At 32.0% G+C, this 8,307-nt stretch overlaps 1 protein-coding gene across 1 annotated transcript in view; it reads left to right on the top strand.

The window, feature by feature from the left end:
- The first annotated feature begins 7,213 nt into the window (after positions 1 to 7,213).
- LOC119644055 overlaps positions 7,214 to 8,307 on the top strand; it is a 56,150-nt gene continuing 55,056 nt past the window's right edge. Inside the window, exon 1 of the mRNA XM_038043584.1 lies at positions 7,214 to 7,296. The gene's annotated coding sequence lies outside the window, so the exon portion shown is untranslated. The remainder of the gene's footprint in view (positions 7,297 to 8,307) is intronic.

Here is an 8,307-nt window from a genome sequence, read left to right as displayed (position 1 = left end):
ATATAAAGAATATTTTAAACCCCAAGAGAGAGCGACAAAGGAAAACAAAAACTAAATAAATAAATGAAAAAAAATATAATAAAATCAAACTGTAATCTGTACACAGGAAGTTGAAGCTAAAGCAACGCAAAATCAATAATAATACAAACATAAAAAAAAAACACATACGTATACACGTAGCCACATACACACACACATACATACATACATACATACATACATACATACATACACATAAACTAACAAACTTTAAAATTAGTTATAATTCATATAAACATACAGTTAGTGTTTTAGTATTAATTTTAGTTAAAATAAAAAATTTATAATTAAACAAAGAAAAAGAGAAAAGACGAAAAAGCATCATTTTCAGGATTGTATAACATATTATAAACTTTAGTATTTATTATTGAATAAAGAATTATGATTAAACACTAAAACTTTAAAATTAATATTATTATTATTATTGTACTTATATACAATACCACAACAACAACAAAACAAAAAAAAAAAACCATTTTAAATTTACGACAATTAAAACGAATTAGTTTTTAATTATTATTTAACAAGAAAATAATAATAATAATAATAATAATAATAACTTAATAAATAAATACATATATATATACATATATATACCTATATGTATTAATGTATATGTATTTATATATATATATATATATGTATTATATATAATAGTATAACGGGAAAAAAAAATTATAAAAATAAATAGTATTAAGACAAACTATACAAAAAAAAAGGAAAAGAAAAAATAAAAAAATTGTAAATAATACTGATGCACACACACAAAAACAAGAACAACAACAAACAACACTTATACAATTAGTTGATTAATATTAAACATAAAAACAAATATTATTAATTTATATATGATAATAAAAAAAAAAAAATAAAAAAAAAATAAACAGCAACAAAAAAACCAGTTCATCTAAGGTAACCATAAAATGAAATTATTATTATATCATTAATAAAATTACATTATAAATTATATTATAACAGCAACCACACAAAAGAATAAAAACCAAAATATTATTATATAATAATATGAACAAACAACTGACATGAAATGACGAGATGATGATAATTACAAAATAAAAATAAAACAAAAAAAAAAAAAAAACGTATTAACCACGTTGTATGATTTCGGTCAGAGAGAACAAATTAATATAAAAATAAAACAAAAAAACCAAAAAAAAAAAAAAAAACAAAAAAAAAAAAGAAGTAAAACGAACAACAACTTTTCGATTTGTTAAAAAAATATACATAAAAACATTTCGTAGTTTTATTTAACAACTTTGTGCCATTGTTTTATGTCGCAGCATCTCTTAGGCCCTTTAGATCAACGCAATTGATGCGTTCGCTTTGTCTACAAGCGCACACTATCCGGATTGTTTCCTATTATCTTGCCTAGTTGTTCGTTGATCTCATCAGTTAGAAGAACGATTAAAACAATTGTAAATTTGCAGCAAACGCGTTCTAATGATATATGTATGTATGCAATGTTCAAATGAGAAATCCGTTGAACTGAACTGAGCCTTTGGCCGAAGTTGGTGTACCTGTGCAAGAAAAAAGGTGCAAAAAATTGATCAAATTTGTTTCATTAAAACGTTTACAAAGCTTAAAAACTTGAAAAGCCCGCTTAAATATACTCTTGGCCGCCTGTCCATCTGTCCATCTACCCATCTGTATAGTATCTGCGGTAAACATTTTCCCATTTGCAAAATTCAAGTTATAGCCCACAAGTTTGCGAAAAAATTCGATAACAAGCACAACTGGGCAAGGCGCGAGCACGCCTACAACGCCCACATGACTATGCAACAAAGAGTGTGAATATTTTTTGCTCGTTACTCGTTAACTACAATGCACGACGCACGACATAAATTCCAACTTTCATGCTAAAATATAGAAAAAAAACAGCCACACCCACCCAACGTTATAGAGTATGAATATTTAATTAACTATTTTTTTTTTTTGGGGAAAATCATGATGGATACAAAAAGCGATTTGGTCACAACAGAATTCAATTATCGTACCTGTTATTTATGGAAAGGCTTTCTTTCATTCATTGCAATTGTCTATGATTTTCGTTGTCAATAATTTTCTGGATGTGTAGCATTTTATTGACGCTCTTGTTGCAGCCACAAGTCGGAGTTAGTGTTCGTTAAGTTAAAGGGACGTGTAGATTGACTATTCTTCTCTTAACATAAGAGAAAGCATTTGCGGCGTTATGCAAGTCTCCATATTGGGTCTCATTTTGCTTAGCATTTTCATGTCACATACGGCTATAGCCACAAACACAGAATACGTCATATGTAAAAGAAGAAAGAAAGAAAACGAAATACGAAAGCATACAATAATCTTCCCTAAGGACTGTAGATTCCTCCTCTACATATCCAACGTTCCCGCCATATTCGAAATGTAATTTTCATTCGTCAACTTATCGTACAATAGATTTAATCCTTTCCAACAACAAATGCTTCATTTCCAAACAATGTTCTACTTTCTTAATACTGTCCGCTTATGCTCAATAGCAAGACAGTTAAGTACTTTTGCTAACAAATTTAAGCCGAAAGGGATTCCGTAGTCGCATTGTTATGATCAACTAATACACTAAACTAAACTAAATCACTACGTCTTGAGATTTGTCCCACAAAAAATGTCCCACAAATCAATCGCGAAGATTTTCACTGTTCAATATATGCAATTCACTTCGTCTACCCCAGCGGTGTAGAGATATTAAAAGCTGTATGTGAATCTATTTTTTTATACCCATCGCCGAAGGACGCGAGATGTATTCAGTTTGTGAAAACGTTTGCAACGTTCAGGAGGAAACTTCAGAGAGCCGACAAAGCAAATGCATTCTTGATCAGAATCAAATTCTGAAGCGAACTAAGCATGTCCGCCAGTCTGTCTGTGTAATGTCAGCTGTAAACATTCTCCTGGCTATCATCTTCAAATTTGGCAGAAACATTAGAAGCCCTTGTACGCTGGTTGGTACTGGAAGAAAGCTAAAACCATCCCTGTTTCTCGAAAGGGAGAGCAAATTGCACTTTTTTCCCGTTATTCATACTCTATAGTAGAGAAATGTGCAAAGATCAAGTCGAAGCATATTCTATGAGCGATGCTGTAGCACATGTACAAGTTTGAAAAAAATTGACCACGCCTGCCCAATATGATAATGTATCAAAATGTATTTTTTTTTTGCAATACCTTCATAAGGCGCAGAAAAAAGCTTCAAGAACGGGATAAAGTATACAAATTCTTGGCCAGTTTCAAATTTCGAATGCAACAAAAGCATGTTCGCCTGTTTCTCCGCTTAAATTTGTAGTATCTGAACAGTGGTGAACATTCTCCCGTTAGCGAATGTGGATATATTACCTGCACATTTGGAAGTGACCTAAACTTTTCATAGGACACACCTATAACGCGCACAACCGCATTCGGCAAAAGCTTTTATTTTGAAGATAGAAAAGATCGGCCGCGCCCACTCCATATTGTAGAGCATAAAAATTTGGTTCTTTTACTTAAGCAACTTTGTGCTTATGACAACATAAGTATCGTCAATTGAAGGTTCACGAATTATTATGCCCATCAGCGTCATCATCATCATCATCATCATCATCATCGTCATCGCCAACCTTATCATTGTACGTTGCCTAAACTCGCTCAACTGCCCTATTCATAGTAATTCTATTCCGAGTGTCGACTAAACGAGAAATGAATGAATTCACTGTAGAAACATTAGAAGCGAATGAATCTTTTTTAGGCTTATCAATACATCCATGCATAATTCATTGACTATGAAGGAGATATTCAAATAAGATATTTCAAGTGAATAAGTTCGCTAAAAAGCAACTAATGGAAAGGAATTGGGTAAGTATTCAACTTAATCCTTTAATGTACATGTGACGAAACTCTATGGATCTGAATATGTTATATTGAATGTATATGAATAGAAGGCTTAATACTTTTAAGACAGCTTCATATTATTCCAATATATGTTCAACACGAGCCCCTTTCTCCGTCTTTCATGTGCGACCGCATTGCTTACCCAAGCCATAGTGTTTAATAAGCATAAGAAGAAGACCTGATAATCTTGAATGCAGTGTGCACTAAAAAAAAAGGAAAGATGGCTTCGTCTTCCCCTAAAAATTGTAATATAACTCCCGTCCCGTATAGCACAGTCAAGTGGGTTAATATTCCTAAATCGTGACTGCAATGAACGAATATTTGTAAAGGAAAAAAATCGATGTTTTTTTTGAACATTTAAAGGGACGCACTTCAACGATACAATTCTAAGTTACTGTGAAAGTATTCGATGCCAGGCGAGCAGTCTTGACTACACTATGACAATGCCAAGATTACATCATTATTTGGTAGTGGATAATGATTGCGGTAGGAAAAGTAGGCTCAGTCAACCTTTGTGATTTAAGTTATCATCAAACAAGTGCGAGGCATTACTAGGCCGCGCTAAGCGATTTATTTTACCTATAACTTATTGTCAATATATCATAAGTTAATACATATTTCCAAAATGTTTTTCTTGCACTTCAATCTTGGAAAATTTATTCCGTAATTATGAAGCAGCAGAGTCCGAACTCAAAGGCGAGGCAGCGCCAAGTTCAACATTCAATATTGGATAACCATACTGTAACGTTCACGTGCCAATAAAACGAGTACAGAATAGATACGGATTACGGAATATTAAAGCCAAACCAGCATTTACAAAACTAGAAGTTGATGATCAAATTCCTCAGTCGCCTGTGCTTAGTTCCGATAGCTTATGTGCTGTACCGGAAGATTTTTTAGTTATTTTCGTTTGCCGTTGTCCTGCGCTTTCCTTCTACTGGCAACCCGATTTTTCCTGTGGCCATTCCGATATCAACCTATCGATATGGCTTCTTGGTTGCGGACCTATCATAGGCACTAAGGCAAAGCCTGTTAGTCAGACAGTCTGTGCTTCGTTGCTTACAATACCCGAAGGGCCAGGCACCCGTTCATATTACATGCACGTCATTGTGCTTGTCCAAGTTATGCGAGACTTGCAGGTACTCCAACACGAGCATAGATGTTAGTGTTAGCCGTTTCGGGGCCTTGTCTTGTAATAGGAAAGAAAAAGAGGGAGCGTTACGATATAACAAGGCGTCATTTGCTCCACATTTGGGATAATGGCCATTTGCGCTGATAAGTTTCCTAATCTCATAAATTTCATGGAAAGAAGAAGGCATACAAATAATCGCTATAGTGATCGAAAATTTCAAAGTTAGTTAAGTTAGTTTTCAGTGTTGCATAACTGACTGTATATGAAATAAAAATTAGTTTTTTGTTTAAGTCTTTTAGTTTCTTCTTTTTTCTTTTTTTTTTTTAATTCGAAACAATTCTTTGTCTATTAAATTAAAGTTGAAATATATATGTAATAAAAGTATAAAAGTTCACTAATTAATGAATTATTTGCTAGAAAACTTTATTGCATGACATAGATTTGACAATATCATTGGGTTACAGCTTAGTAGTTATAAAGTCAACCCTTAATCTCTTATATGACCTACAGTTTTGATAATCTCAGCGATAAAGAATTTTCCAGATCTGTTATAAGACTAATATACCGAGCTCTCACTGCCTGGCTTAGATTCGTTGTTTTTCTTTTTTTAGTTTTTATAGTTTTTTTTGTTGTTGTTGTTGTTTTTTTTTTTTTTTTTTTGTTTTATGTTCTTTGTACCTAATGGTGGCTAAGAGTGCTACACAAAAGTAACGGTTTCAAGTTCTAAACAAAAGCAGAGAAAAATAAGTAACAAAATCTTTTTGTATCCAACAATAGAAAGCAAAAACTTGTACATATATACAGGAACGCTACTAAAGTTAAGGGCGCTTATCTGATTTTAATGTAAATTAAAATAAATGCCTGTTGGCCGCATTATTATTATTATTATTATTATTATGATTATTCTATATATGACGCAGAGAAACCTTTATAGTATATTGATCATGGGCGTAGAATTCTGAATGTATTTAACTACGGCCATCAGTTCTTTTCTTTGTTCTCTTATATGTATTTGGCGTTTTCGCGACCTTTCTCCCTTTGCCGGTCTGCGCAAATGTTACGTGCACCGCTTGGTCTGTCGATACGATTACATTAACACTGTCTCGCAGAACTGCTAATATCGTCTTCTTGTCATTCTCCAGCACGAATAGCACTGTTAAAGGCCTTGGAATTATTTAAAAGCCAAAAAAGGGTATCATGCGTACATGTTTTAATTAATCACGCGGGAATTTTCGTAAAATTTGTATTGTTAGTTGTAAGCGGTTGTAGATTAATAGGCCCTGTTCTTGCATTGTTTTAGTTACGGGGTCCTGATTATAAAAGCAGTGTGTCTCATGTGTTTACCAACTTAAATCTAACAGCACCCAAAAACCAACCAAGCCGTGCGAGTAATCATTTAAATCACTTACCTCTGTATACCATAAAGCAAAAAAAAAAAAGAAGAAAAAAAGACATTTAATATTATAGAAGAAATGAAAAAAAAAATAAAGGAAAAGAAAAAACAAAAGGAAACCAACTGTTTTAAACGATCTCTTCTTTCTCCTAACACTAAGCAGTTAATACACTTTACTCTTCACCTTGAAACGTTGTATCAACGTTGTAGTCAGTATTTGAGAATTTATCTCCTCAAAGCGTTTAGGCTAAATTATAAAGTATTCAGGTGAGAGAAAACGTATATGAGTGCATTTTGAAATTTGTGTACCTGTGTGCCTATGTGTACGTATATATAACTGTGTGTTTGTCTGTTTGTATATGAATTTGTAAGCCCACATTTTTGCAACGTTAGTTGGTTGGCTCGTTCAATAAGTCTAAAACGTAAAGATCACTTGGGTCAAATTAGAGTACGAATGATGTTGAGGTGAGTTTATTAGGTTTTTTGTATACTACACACACTACGTGTGGAGATTCTCAAACGATGATGTTTAACGGCGAACTCGTTGGTTAAAATACACATATATATATATATATATATATATATATATATATATATAGACGCGCATACTATGAAAAGTCTCCAAACATTTTAACTGTACGCCGTGATTGTGATACGAATGCATGTAGGTTTGTAAAAATATGTGTGGGGAGCGTTATATTAAGCCTTAGCTAACCTAAGCTTATAACGTTTGCTAAGTGTGGAGGCAACAGGTATGCCAACCATAACTCTGACTTTGTCTCTGAACGCAAAACTTTAGTCGTGAGGTGGTAACTGAACAGAACGGGTAACGAATATCGCAAAGGTAAACAATAAATAAATAAAACATTAAAAGAAAAGAGTACGCGTCTATTATATCCATCCACATAATCTGCATATAAAAATATATACAAATTTTGTTTCATATCTAAAAGCAGTTACAAAACGAGAACTTTAAATATGATTACGAAAAACAAAAAAAAAAATTAAAAAATTATTAATTAATGGAAAATTAAATAAATAAATAAAAGTAAAATATAAAATTAATATAAAATTTATTATTAAAAAATTAAATAGAAGTTTTCAACTTTTAAAAACTGGAATCGCTTTAAAAATTGCACAAACGCTGATCTAATGCTTTTAAGCTTTCCATGAGTTTGCATCGAGATATGTCGTTGTATTCACTCAGAGAGGAAAAGTTTAGCAATATCTTTATCGAAGCAAAACTTTTTTTTTTGTTTTTTTTTTTTTTTGCAAGCCTTTGTGAATTTTAAATGAAAGGTTGGAAAAGAAAAAAAATAATAATAATAAGAAAAAATTAATAAATATTTATACATTTGAGGAAGGAAAAAAAACTTTAAAAAGATTTATGAAAACTAGAACTAGTGAATGAAGGTCATCGACGGAAGTTTAAAAAAAAATAATAATAATAATAATAATAATAATATTAATATGCTTGTTATATAACGAATTAAAAAGCAAAGCAAAAAAAAAAAAAAACCGAAACAAATTTTGAAAAATTCTATTTTGATTTTCCGTAATTTATATTTTATTAAACTAAAACACAATTGAGACCCTCAAGTATTCATTGACGAATCAATATTCACTATCCGTTACGTTTAAATAATCTATAGTAGACGGCACGCATACAAAGCACGCTTGAGATTAAAAAGCCCTAACGAACTTTCAAACTAGATCATGGCCAGCTATGATGCAGTAAGGCTCACATAGATCTATTTTGATGCAAAGTTTCCTAGAGAGAGAAAGAGAGAGAAAGAGTAGTTGGAAAAAGATCAATTGATAAGAACGTTCGCCAACAGTGACGACGAAGAAGGGG

Source organism: Glossina fuscipes, unplaced genomic scaffold (assembly GCF_014805625.2).
Source record: "Glossina fuscipes isolate IAEA_lab_2018 unplaced genomic scaffold, Yale_Gfus_2 0, whole genome shotgun sequence".
In the NCBI taxonomy this organism is placed as follows: Eukaryota; Metazoa; Arthropoda; class Insecta; order Diptera; family Glossinidae; genus Glossina; species Glossina fuscipes.
This window is presented reverse-complemented; position numbering and strand designations above follow the sequence as displayed.